Consider the following 14068-nt stretch of genomic DNA (forward strand, 5'->3'; position numbering starts at 1 on the left):
CCTTGTCTGGCAACCCGCACCATCCCACCCCGACGCAGGGATCTCGTCACCACCAGCCTACAGCCCACCAGACATTGTAAAGTTTTTTCGTGAGCATGCACCGAGCAAGGTGATACAAATTCTTCTACACATCATAAAGTAAGTTGTCAAATGATTACGTCTGAAGATGTGATGACTATTCTGCACCGTGCAGATCTGTCACCTACTGTGTCGAAGGCTGGCGGCTCATATCCTGGTCAAATAGGCCAATGTTTAGACCATAGCTAAACACAAACAACATGTGTAGGAAAACTACAACTAAAACAAAAGAAAACTGAGAAGCTATCATGTGTGCTTGTTGTAGGATAACGTTGCATAGAAAACAAAAAATTTCCTACCACGAACACGCAATCCAAGCCAAGATGCAATCTAGAAGACGGTAGCAACGAGGGGTTTATCGAGTCTCACCCTTGAAGAGATTCCAAAGCCTACAAGAGGAGGCTCTTGTTGCTGCGGTAGACGTTCACTTGCCGCTTGCAAAAGCGCGTAGAAGATCTTGATCACGATCCCTCCAGCGCCACGAACGGGCAGCACCTCCATACTCGGTCACACGTTCGGTTGTTGATGAAGACGACGTCCACCTTCCCGTTCCAGCGGGCAGCGGAAGTAGTAGCTCCTCTTGAATCCGACAGCACGACGGCGTGGTGTCGGTGGTGGTGGAGAAATCCGGCGGAGCTTCGCTTAAGCGTGCGGGATGTGGTGGAGGAGAGAGGCCGCTAGGGTTTGGGGAGAGGGGGCGCCGGCCACTATAGGGGTGCGGCCACCTTGTGGTTCTTGGGTGGCCGGCCCCCTCCCCTTGGCCCCTCATTATATAGGTGGAAGCCCCAAGTGTTGGACTACAAGTCTCCGAATAAGACCCGAACCCAAAACCTTCCATGTGATAGGGAAACCTACCCAAGATGGGAATCCCACTTGGGGTGGGATTCCCCCCTTCCATGTGGGGGGGGTGGCCGGCCCCATAGGGGGAGTCCACTTGGGACTCCTCCCCCTCTAGGGTTTGGCCGGTCATGGAGGTGGAGTCCCTCCGGGACTCCACCTTCCTTGGTGGTTTCTTCCGGACTTTTCTAGAACCTTCTAGAACCTTCCATAGAACCTTCCGGATCATTTTAATTCACATAAAATGACATCCTATATATGAATCTTATTCTCCTGACCATTCCGGAACTCCTCGTGATGTCCGGGATCTCATCCGGGACTCCGAACAAATATTCGAACTCCATTCCATATTCAAGTTCTACCATTTCAACATCCAACTTTAAGTGTGTCACCCTACGGTTCGCGAACTATGCAGACATGGTTGAGTACTCACTCCGACCAATAACCAATAGCGGGATCTGGAGATCCATAATGGCTCCCACATATTCAACGATGACTTTAGTGATCGAATGAACCATTCACATACGATACCAATTCCCTTTGTCACGCGATATTTTACTTGTCCGAGGTTTGATCTTCGGTATCACTCTATACCTTGTTCAACCTCGTCTCCTGACAAGTACTCTTTACTCGTACCGTGGTATATGGTCTCTTATGAACTTATTCATATGCTTGCAAGACATTAGACGACATTCCACCGAGAGGGCCCGGAGTATATCTATCCGTCATCGGGATGGACAAATCCTTTGTTGATCCATATGCCTCAACTCATACTTTCCGGATACTTAATCCCACCTTTATAACCACCCATTTACGCAGTGGCGTTTGGTGTAATCAAAGTACCTTTCCGGTATAAGTGATTTACATGATCTCATGGTCATAAGGACTAGGTAACTATGTATCGAAAGCTTATAGCAAATAACTTAATGACGAGATCTTATGCTACGCTTAATTGGGTGTGTCCATTACATCATTCATATAATGATATAACCTTGTTATTAATAACATCCAATGTTCATGATTATGAAACTAATCATCCATTAATCAACAAGCAAGTTAAGAGGCATACTAGGGACTCTTTGTTTGTCTACATATCACACATGTACTAATGTTTCGGTTAATACAATTATAGCATGACATATAAACATTTATCATAAACATAGAGATATAAATAATAACCACTTTATTATTGCCTCTAGGGCATATCTCCTTCACTTGTATCTGAGGCCATCAATGTCTTGCATAAAGAGTGCACACATGGCCTCACAAGCGGAGCTGTGTAGCAGATACCTCCTACTCAGTAGAAGTATTATCCACTTGCTCCTAGAAATCGAAAGCAAATACAGCTTCTAAGAAGTGTAAACCTAGAGCACATATATAAAGCAGTGTGACTTGAAAGTGAAGACTAAGCTAAAAAAGGATAGATAAAAATGGGTTAAACAATGATAGACGGATCTAAAAATGATAGCGAAATGAATGATAGACTGATCTAAAGGTGATATGATTGAGCTAAAAGATAAAAAGAGATAAACTGGGAAGCAAAACACTAAAACACTAAACTGAACAATGAGAGAAACCGAGAAGAACAAAAAAATGAGAGACAGAGAATGAGAAAATGAAAGTAAAATTAGCAAATAATGACTAAAGCTTGAAAAAAAAACAGAGAAGAACTGAGAACTGACACTGAATAATGAGAGGTACGGGAAAAAAATAAGAAATAGGCAAATAAGGACTGGTACCAAGAAGAATGATGAAATACAAGAAAAAAAGTTTAGATCAGATACTAAGAGATACTAAGACTGAAGAAAGAATCAAAAAAACAAGACAAAAGTGAAAGAAGAAATAAGAGAAATGAGAGAGATAAAAAAGGACATAACACAAATAAGGACTAAAGAATGAAGAAACAAAGCAGACTGAGGAGAATGAGGAAACACGGACTGAGAAACTGAGATAAATGAAAAAAAAAAGACCGATCAAAGAGACTGGAACAATGAAGAAAAACTAAAGAAGTTAAGAACAAATACTAAGACTGGAGAAAAATCAAAGAAACAATACAAAGAGCGAAATAAGAAATAAGAAATAACGACAAAGATAAAAAAAAGGACATAACACAAATAAGGACCGAAGAATGAAGAAACCGAAGAATGAAGAAACTGAGCAGAGTGAGGAAATAAGAGCAAGGATAGAGATTTAAAGAAGGAAATGACACAAATAAAAATAAAAAACTGAGAAAATAAGAAAAACGAGGAAATAAAGAATGAGAAAACAAAAATGGGATAGCTGAGAATAATTAAATGATCAAAAACTGAGAAAAACAGAATAATGATCAACCACGATGAAACCGACTTCAAAAGAGACCTGTTTCAGACGCCAACAACGTGGTCAGCATGCTAGTAGGCTAATGCTACTTGCAAGCACCAAGAAGTTGGAGTAGCACTGGCCATATCCAAACTTGATGCAGATTAGAATCTCTATGATGCATATAGTCACCGAACACCAACAAAAAGACCTCGCTTTGTTAACGGGTTTCTGAATTCATTTATCGCATAAGACATGCTACTTTTAGAAAGAGTGTCTTCATTCATCTGCGAATATGTGAGAACTGACAGCTAACTTGCATTAGGTAAGGATGTTATTGCAAACTTCTAATATGATATTATGCATAGTTCACATGCAATTAATGTCTAGCAGAAAACAGCCAGCCATCATTTACCATGTAAAGAGTAATACAATTCAAAAGTCAAAGTGTATGAGTGTACAAGAAAATCAAAAAATTATGATCTTAAAAAAGCAATGACACTGACAAGAATACAAAGGTAAATCGTCTAAATTATGTGGAAACAAATATGAAGTATGTAAAGTTTGAACCTCGTTAGTTGAAAAGTATACCTATCCTGCAAGTATGTATTATATTCGCGGATGGTTGGTCTCGCAATCAACAACCAAAGGACTAATCTGTAGACAATCATGGGGTACTAAGGAGGTATCCAGGGCATAACTTAAGAAAGAATGTGTACAGTTCATGAAAAATTACACACAAGCAGCAGAGGGTATCACCCATATTTTGTCCCACTATGCTTGTGTGAACTGACCTGGTGTCCTTTTCACCTAAGCAGACGAAAAAAATGAAATAGGTGAACTCATGAAGAAGAATACTCGCGACATCAATATCTAGAATAGAAACTACCACTTTTACAAAGGCTGAACAATATACTACTTCAAACAGAAAAATAAGATAGTTGTAGCACATAGACATAATGTAACCCTGAAATAAGGAGGTAATTAACTATGTTGATAAAGCTGTAGATACAAGGTGAGAATTACTGATAGGAACTAACTAAGGTGATGTTCATCTACAGAGCGTCCTAGATATGAACATGGATAGTAGTCACAGGTTGGAATATTATTTTTCTCAATGAGGTGCATACCGACCTTATGGTGCGCGAACACGAGTGGTGGCCACACTTTGGTATCTCTGTGGCTAATGCTCGGTTCTCCATGTATGCTTAGCCCGTGCTTCAGTCACGAGGAACCTGCCAACCATTGAGAAGCTTTTCCTGAACAACTTAACAACATCTCAAGAAGCTTGACCTTCACCACTCAACGAAAGCATGCCAAGCAGCTGAATCAACATTGGACACACTACAAAGGAAAACATTTTTTTTGACAAATCACTTTCGTCATGTTAAGGCCAATTTTCGTCAAGGATTACTTCGCGGTGACAAAATTTGATCGTCATGGGGTTCGTCAAGGAAGCTCCGTCATAAAATATCGGGGGTGACGGTATGCATTTTTTCGTCAACGTCAAATGTTTGATGGTGACGACCTGCAAATTCGTCAACATCAAAGGTTCATTGTTGACAGACAGGTTTGTCACGAAAAATTGCAACTTTCGTCAATATCTAAATCTTGGGAAGCTTCTGATTGGTCCAAAAAAAGCATACGTGGCCTTACATGTGGGTCCATTTGGCTTCTGACAACATGGGTCCGACGGCGCTGACATGGATATCTGGTGGGACCCACAAAATATTATGACAAGCTGGACCCACAATATTCTGACCGGTGGGATCCACAAAATTCAGACAAGTGGGACCAGGTTGTTGCCGACATATGGGTCCCAATAATGCTGACTGGTGGGACCCACAAATTCTGACAAGTGGGACCAGAAATTGGTGCCACGTGGTTTCATTTAATAGTGACGTTGTGACATTTTCCGTCACCTTTTGAATTTGACAAAATTTGAGAGCATTTGAATTATTTGCGAAATTTGGGAAACAAAAAAACTGGCGAAATATCAAAAAGTAGACAATAAATATCATACTTAAATGGTGGCACAAGAAGTATATATGTCTCTCACAGACCGAAAGATTCATAAGAAAATTACAATTGGAACACAAAGAAATTAAAAGACCTATGATTAATAATGTTGTAGGACGGTGGTGCAATAGATTAGTTGCCCTGGGATTGAGACATGGATGGTGGCTGGGATGTCCTCAAGAGCAAATTAAGCACGGCATCCATTTCTCGCGACCTCTTTTCATAAGCCGTAGTCTTTTCTTCTTGGGCTTTCTTCACAGCCTTCAAGTTCTTCCTCCTGCTTCTTCTGATCTCTTCAAATTTTTCATCTTGTCCTTGTAGTCTTGCCTCGCATCTCACCGTGGTACGTTTCAGCTGCTCGTATGGAGTTCTCGCTCTTGATCTGCCGCCTTTGTTGTAGCTCTCGGATGCGTGTAGCCGAGACAGAAGACTTCCCGGAACTTGTTGCGACGCCCAATCTTGGTAGGAATGTGTTGCAGGTGGTGGATGGGCTTTTCTCGCTCGTAACTAGCTGAACAATTTGCAAATCAGTCAAATCAGGTTCATCTTCATTGCGTGGCGCCGCTTTTTTGCCACCATTTTATCCTGCATAAAGATTACAATCATTGCATGGACAACATACAAAATCGGATTATATTATATTGTGCTAATATGAAATATTTCTTACATATGCACTTTTTGCTTCAAGACTCATAATGTTATCCTTGTTAGTGTGTGTGATTCTAAAAAATTCAATTGGAGAGGTTTCTTCTTCCTGCTGCTTAGCCTTCTCGCTTGAAAAAATGTAGAATGCACATTACCATTGTACACTCGTGTATGACAGAAGTATGAACTGTATTGGGAAATTCAGAACACTTACTAGATGTTCCCAAAGTGAGCAACATAGCTTCGAGATCCAAAGTGGTATGGAACTGTTTCACGACTTCTCTGTTCTTTCCATTTATTACACACAGTCCCTATGTTCAAGTACATGCATTTTATTTATCCAGATCGTAGAAATGTAAGAATTCGTAGCTGTTATTGAAAGGAATAACGTTTATGTACCTGGTACTTCTCATCAAACCATCTTTTCACCAGCTTCTTTCCAGCTTTTCTCTTCTACATGATCCGGCTTCTTGAGATATGCTTGCTCCAAGTGTGAGATTTTTAATTTTCGGCCAATACTCCTTTTTAAGCCTATATCGGAACTGCCGAATACTAACTTGCAAAAGCATATCAGTGCACACATCTTGAGCCACCTCATCATTTTTGTCCATATTAAACTTTCCCTTCAAAATAGTGATGCATTAATCAGTAGAATATTAGATAGTTGATCATGTAGCATACTAATTAGGTTAAACCAAGATTGTACAGGACTCACCGCTACTGTACTTATAGCATGAGGAATGACATATTTGAGAGTGTCATCTTTCTTGTACTCGTGTCCAGTGTGTTGCAAGCGGCATTTTTTCACGGATGTGAATACCAACCTCATTGCTCAGCTTTGCCGACTGGACATAATCCTTGGGTCTCCCGACACCAAGCAGTGAATTCAATTGGCATCTTATTGCCACCATGTCTTCTTGTGTACTCATGTAGTCCATGGCCCATGGTACGTCTGCGTCCACCTCTCTTTCTCTTACTACCGCCGAGATGTTGTCGTTGTCTACGAAAGAAGATATACGAAATGATTCTCTTTTATATGAAAATATGCGGTACAGTGTTTAGTTTTTACAAATTTTCATACCTTGCCGCTCAAAGTTTACAATTTGATTGTCCTCAGGAGATGAGGTGCTGCCTCCAGATGTCATGATCTGGTTAGGTGAGGGTGCTCCTTCAGTGTTCAGACCAGCAGTGGCCGTCGGCTCATCAGATGACCCAGCCTCAGGTTCAGCTTGTTGCCATTGATCTTGTTGCAATGTTGGATGGTGCAACTTCAGGTATGGATCGCTTCTTACGTGCAACTATTGCGAAGAAGCAACTATCTACAAGCAAAGTAGAGGCTACATTAGTAGGAAACATTTAGCATGTACGTATTTCCTATCATAGTTCAGACATAGTTCCACGGACACGAGCTGAAGTTTTGCCGACCGTGCGCTGATCCTCATCTGAATGAAGATCATCATCGCAGTAGCTATCTCTTACGGATTCGGTTCATACGAAGGGTCCTCTTCGACCTCCATCTCTTCGCAGTCTGTGTCCTTTAGATTGTTACTAGTTCCTATTTGTACCCCACCATACACTAATGTACGTGCAAAACCAGAGAAATCTTTCTGAAATTTGTGGGCAGGTCCATATCTTTCAAATAAAATTTTTTCCATGCGTACTACATTTTCTTGCATTTGTTTCTCCTTGGCAAGCTCATATGCCGGCTTGACGGGGTTTTGTGTCTCCGCTGAAATAATCGGAAGAGCGGAGCGTGAACAAAACATAAGAGGGGGCCAATTCCATAGAAAACAGCAAATAATTGTCTTTGCAAAATATTGTACAGCAGCAAATGATTGAAAACATAAGAGTCTACGTGCTGATTGAAAACATAAGATATGTGCTGATAGAAGTTCAGATATGTGCTGATAGAAGTTCAGATATGTGCTGATAGAAGTTCAGATTTGTGCTGACAGAAGTTCGTATATGTGCTGAAATTTGATTTTTGACTTTTGAAAGACATAGATAAACAAAAATTGTGGAAATAAATAGACTGATGAAACAAAGTACATGATTAAAAAAACTTCATTACATTGTTAAGACGTGCATTGCAGGTGCAACCGACTAGTTACATAGAAAACAAAGCAAACAATTGTTCTAGATCAAACTCGCTTCCCTACGAAACCGAGGAATAAAAGTCCGAAGCAATGTCGTTGTTCACTGTAGCTCGTCAGGCTGTTTTCGGCAACGGCTGGAATTAGTTCAGTTAAGTGTTTCGGCAAACAATTGTCTATGCAAAAGATTGTACAGCAGCGGGATGGCAAAGATTGTATAGCACGGCATGATTGTCTCTGCAATAAAAACGATAAACCCTATACGTATGATGTCGGGATTGGATCTATCAAATATGCAAGATCTAGATATAGGTCAAACGGGCGCGGTAGACATGTAAAACCGATCTCTCGATCTAACCATCCGAAAAACACGACAACAAGCCGATCACCGACAGATTTACCTTGGCGTTTCTTCGAGCCGGGCGCCTTCTTCGGCGTGTGTGTGCGATTTTCCTTCCCCCCGATGTTTCGACGATCGCCGCCATGGCGACCACCGGCCGGGGAGATAGATGCGAGATGGATGAACGTCCGGCGAAGACACCGGATCGGGGTGAGCACGAGAGGATGAGGTCGGGGGGGTGGGTAGTTAAGATGCTCGTAAATCATGGGGTAGAGGCACGACGTATATAAGGGAGGGCGAAATATTTGATAGGTGGGGTGCGCGGGAGGAGTGGAGGGAACAAAAAATTTGGGCGTTTTGGCAGCCGGCGTACTACAATTTGGAGGGAACAAGTTTTTGCCGCGAAAGAAAAAATATTACTACGAAAATGGAACTGTACATGTATATTTTAATTAAAAAATGACAGAAAACGAGTAAAACTCATAATAAATGCTAAATTCAATGTAAAATCATCGGTAACTAGTGGGACCGAGTAAATGTTGTGACATTCATGTGGAAAATTCAAATTTAAATTTTTCATGAGGTTTGGTGTAGTTTGATGTGTTGAAGTGATGCCTACTTTGGTATAATTGTGCAGTTCGTCCACAAATGAGCATTTGTTTTTTATGTATGTTCAAAAAATGACTAACATGCCATAATTGTTCTGACCTAACCTATAGTCCGAACAAAGGCATGTAGTCAACATTTTGTTGTACATTTGAAGTTGTAAATCATATGGTTTTAAATAATTTTGAAGTGCAACGTTATGATTCAATGTATTTTTCAAGGTGTCTTGATGTTTTGCCATTGTGAACTTATTGACAGAGTTTACATAATAGCAGTGGGCTCCATTTTTGCATGACATACTTTGTGTTTGACTTTTGAACTCTTACAGGATAGCAACCACCATCTACCCCACAGACCTCATTAAATAGCGGTTGTAGGCGGTTAGTACTACTTATTGTATTTATAATGCCCCTGGTTGGTTTTGCCTTCTGCCCTCACTTGTTCATGCGGTGAAGCAAGTCTCCTTCATCTTCTTTCTCTCTCTTTGTGCTGAAAATCTCTTTTCTCTACGAAGATTTTCGTTTGTTTTGAGAGGTAGGAAAATATGTTTTTACATGTCACTACTTCACCTCACCTCCTTTTTCTCGTTTGTTGAAAATCCTTTTTGTCCTCTCGAATAATCTTGTTTGTTCAGATCTATGGATATATGTGTGTATGGTTTCAGATCTATGGATAGATTTCTATGAATATGCCCTACCTACCCGTATTTTGTACTAGCTTTGGTAAAATTGCTAAATATACACAGGATGAACTGTGTTGTTTGTGGTTCGATGGGCAATCATTGTCGGCAGAGGCGGGAGACTCTCACCATTTCATTGTTATCTTGGAAGCAGATTTGATGACTTTATGGTATATATCCTTTTTTAGAATGTATCTTTTTTGTTGACAGATTCTAGACTATATCCTTATTTTCCGCATTTTTGTTCTACTGTTTTTTCAGACAGTGCCTTGTTTTGTGAGGAGGCAGTTCAACAACCTTGTTGGTAATATCTTTTTTGTCGTTACATCGGATGAAGTGAAGTACAAATTTCATGTTAAGAAAGGCAGTTCGAAGACACGTGTTTTTGGTACTGGATACCAAAAATTTCTTCATGACTACGACACGAAAGTTGGTGATCGTATCATGTTTGGGTTTGATAGTGCTCTGAACTGTTTGGGATTTTTGCAAGAGGTCCCGATGGCACCGAAAAGCATCGTGTCGATGGTAATTCTGTTTTACCTTTTACCATGTGTTGCCTATTTTTTTAATATAACCGATGTTATATCTCCTCTTTTTTATTCTTTTATTAATTTTAAATTTGTATGCAGAAATTCCAACTGCAGCTTGTCCACACTAAAGGTGTTATGCTTACTACTGCTCAAACATTGAAGAAGGAACAACTTCTCCGTGAGCGTGGTCTTGGTCTTGGTGTTGTTTTTGTGCACACCTTGACGAATACCGATTTGAAGGGCAATGGACTGGTATAATTCTCCTTTTCTTTATGTAATCTTAGTTATCCTTTATATCCTTCCCATATATAATTTAATTTTTATTATTCAGCGTATACCGAAGGAAGTTGTTAGGTCCTTGAATATCTCTGAAAGCGGGGAGGCATGTTTTTTTGTTGATGACTATGGCTACCACCCTCGTGGTGCATACTACACTACTACCGATGGAAGGATGAAGTTCGATTCCCGCTGGTCGGAGTTTACTAAGGAGTATAACTTTGAATCTGGGAATGTTGTTCTCATTCTTTTCAACCAGGGCGGCCGTGGTGGTATTGAAGTTTCAGTTGATATCCTATGATATAATCTTTATCATATGATATAATTGTTTTAGTCTACAATTTGTGTGTGCCCATTGTGTGTTTATGTCATATCGCTACCTGGCCGCTCTTGTGTGAAGGGATTGTATAGTGGGATTATGTAGGGGGTACACTTTACGATTGACTATTTGGTCCTGCATTTTTTCTACCGCAGTTCAATTTTCACCGATTTTAATTGTTCATTTTTTGCAAATTAATATGTCCTACCATGGGCCTTGGGAAAAACAGAACAAGCCCACTAGGCTGGTAGTTAAACAACTGGGTATGATTGCCCAGGTTCCAAATAACAAAAGTAGAACATAGTCTTTGAAACATGACATAGTTTAACCATGAACCTACAGGGGAACAACTAAACAGAAACTAAATTTAGTGGAGAACATGAGGGCCAACAGCTGGACCGACGAGCGGGATGAGGCCAGCCCCGACGTAGTCCCCGAGGAACTTGCCAAAGGCAGCGTGCTTCGCCTTGCTAGCAGGATTGTGCTTCGCTTGCTACCTTTTCCAACTCCCGTCGCGTGCCGGATCGTACACACGAGATCGTTCGGGAAAACCCTGCCGCAGAATGGGCAATGTGGCTTTCCGTTACGACGGAAAGGGATCTGGCCGCCTTCGCCTTCTTCGTAACGAAGCGGCTCTTCCGGTCCCGGTCCTCCTTGTCGCCGTCAACGTCCTCAGAGTCTTCCTGTGATTTTGAAAGTAAAGAAGAAGTGAGAGAAGGAAATTAACTGAAATACAATTGAAGCATTAAATATTTTTGTATGAACATTATTAAGAATTAATCATGTAGAATCAACATTTATGATCCAGATCCAACCATACATAATTATTTCACTAATATAAATAACCACCAATTTAAACTGTTGTCACAACTGGTTCATGGGTAGTCCAATCATTATTTCAGTATTATAAGTAAGCACCAATTTAAGAGAAAATGGTGATTATAAATTTCATGGATCAGGGATCAATCATTTGTTCCCTGAAGATGTACTGATTCATAAAACAATATGGATTCATGACGTCAATAAGCAGGAATTGAACAAAAATTATGGTCATAAATTACATGCAACCGATAATTCACTTGTTCCCCAAATTAAAATGATGTACACACTATGGTTTCATCGTATAAGTAAGCACCAGTTTAAAACAAATGGTGATTATAAAATCCATGTATCAGATCAATTAATACTACCTATAATATAATTCTTGTAATCATAATCACTCGTATGATTCATATTCGGATGAATTTAAGTTTGAAATGCATTGAGCGTTACACTAAGCAGGTATCATTCATCACACAAAAGGAATCATTACAGTTGAATCAAGATGTGCATCAAATATTACAGATCTAGTAACTACAAACCATAAATCAGATGAGCAAGAACCCCGTAATCATCAATTTGTACAAGAAGTCGCAGACAGTGGCAAATCAATCTACCCTATGAGCAAACCCTATGGTGAACAGAAGATCAAGAAAACAGGATCGATCGGAATAGTAGAGTACCTCGCAGCTTGTCGGAGGCCTCCTCTTCGAACTCGTCGCACTCTCTCGGGGCCATATAGCTCGCGGTATCGCTCGGAGTGGCGGTAGAACGGGTCATTCGGATCGAAGCCCTGGTCATCTGCTTGTGCCGCGGGAGCGAGGACGTCTCCCTGGGCCTCATCAGCGACGGCGACCACGGCCGGTTGGGCGGAGCCCTCCACGGTCACGGCGCGGCGAAGAGCGGCTCCAGGTCCGGAAGAAGATCCCGCCTCCGCGACGTCGACTACTACCGGACCCTCGCCGTCGCCTCTCGTCGACGTTGACGACCGCACTCGCCTCCGGCTCGTCCTCCGCGAACACGCTTCATCTTCGGGATCTTCGGTGGAAGGGGAGGTCGGTGTTGCGCTGGTGGAGGTGCAAGGTGGTTTTTCGCCGTAGATTGGGGAATAGAAGTTGCGGGTGGGAGAGACGATGGGGCCGATGGATATACACTAGGTGCTGCCGTTTGGGTTCCTCTCTCGTACGCGTGGGTGTGAAAACGTGGATTGCTGCATGTAGTCAGTCCACTTTCCCATTACTTTGACATGGGTCCCACGCATGACGGATCGGCTGGCACAGAATTTTCAGTATGGGTATTAAAAACTCTAAATTATTTGAAATACGAATTAGTGATCACACATAGCCTCTTCTTGAGTTTAGGGGATGAATTTTTGAAAATTTTCAAACCAAACTGCCAAGATAGCATGCTAGCGTCATTACCCACATGTTGATGCACCCTTATGCCAAATTTTTTCTAGTTTGTTATTTTCCATGGAAAGTGTTAGCCACACATTGGCCAATACACAAGGTTTGGAAAGATTTCAACAAATTTTCAATTTTATATGAAAGTTTGAGTGTTTGGTGAAACCTAGGTTGACCTAATTGCACTAAGAGGTTGTCAAACCTTTTTCCAAGTGAAACTTCTGTTGTAGGGTAATGTGGTGACGTTAAATGCCCCAAATTCATGGTGGTTTGGTGAGTTTTTGGCGATTTCCCCTCTTTTCGTCCGAAAACTCCTCGTTCGACACATGTCCACCATGGGGACACCAAGCCACCAACTCCCAAATATCAAAACCCATAGCAACCAAGGTGTCATATCACAATGTGCACAAGGGTGCCAAATCATGCCCCAAATCCATGGTGGTTTGGTCGCTTTTTGGCGATTTCCCCCTCTTTTCGTCCGAAAACCCTCGTTCGACACATGTCCACCATGGGGACACCAAGCCACCAACTCCCAAATATCAAAACCCATCGCAACCAAGGTGTCATATCACAATGTGCACAAGGGTGCCAAATCATGCCCCAGATCCATGGTGGTTTGGTGAGTTTTTGGAGTTTTACACCTCTTTTCGTCCGAAAACCCCTCGTTCGACACATGTCCACCATGGGGACACCAAGCCACCAACTCCCAAATATCAAAACCCATAGCAACCAAGGTGTCATATCACAATGTGCACAAGGGTGCCAAATCATGCCCCAGATCCATGGTGGTTTGGTCGCTTTTGGCGATTTCCTCTTTTCGTCCGAAAACCCCTCGTTCGACACATGTCCACCATGGGGACACCAAGCCACCAACTCCCAAATATCAAAACCCATAGCAACCAAGGTGTCATATCACAATGTGCACAAGGGTGCCAAATCATGCCCCAGATCCATGGTGGTTTGGTCGCTTTTGGCGATTTCCCTCTTTTCGTCCGAAACCCCACGTTCGACACATGTCCACCATGGGGACACCAAGCCACCAACTCCCATCTATAAAATCCCTTAGCATGCGAGTTTTGATTTCAGACTGTGCACAAGGGTGCCAAATCATGCCCCAGATCCATGG

The sequence above is a fragment of the Lolium perenne genome, chromosome 1 (genome assembly GCF_019359855.2).
Source record: "Lolium perenne isolate Kyuss_39 chromosome 1, Kyuss_2.0, whole genome shotgun sequence".
NCBI classification, from domain to species: domain Eukaryota; kingdom Viridiplantae; phylum Streptophyta; class Magnoliopsida; order Poales; family Poaceae; genus Lolium; species Lolium perenne.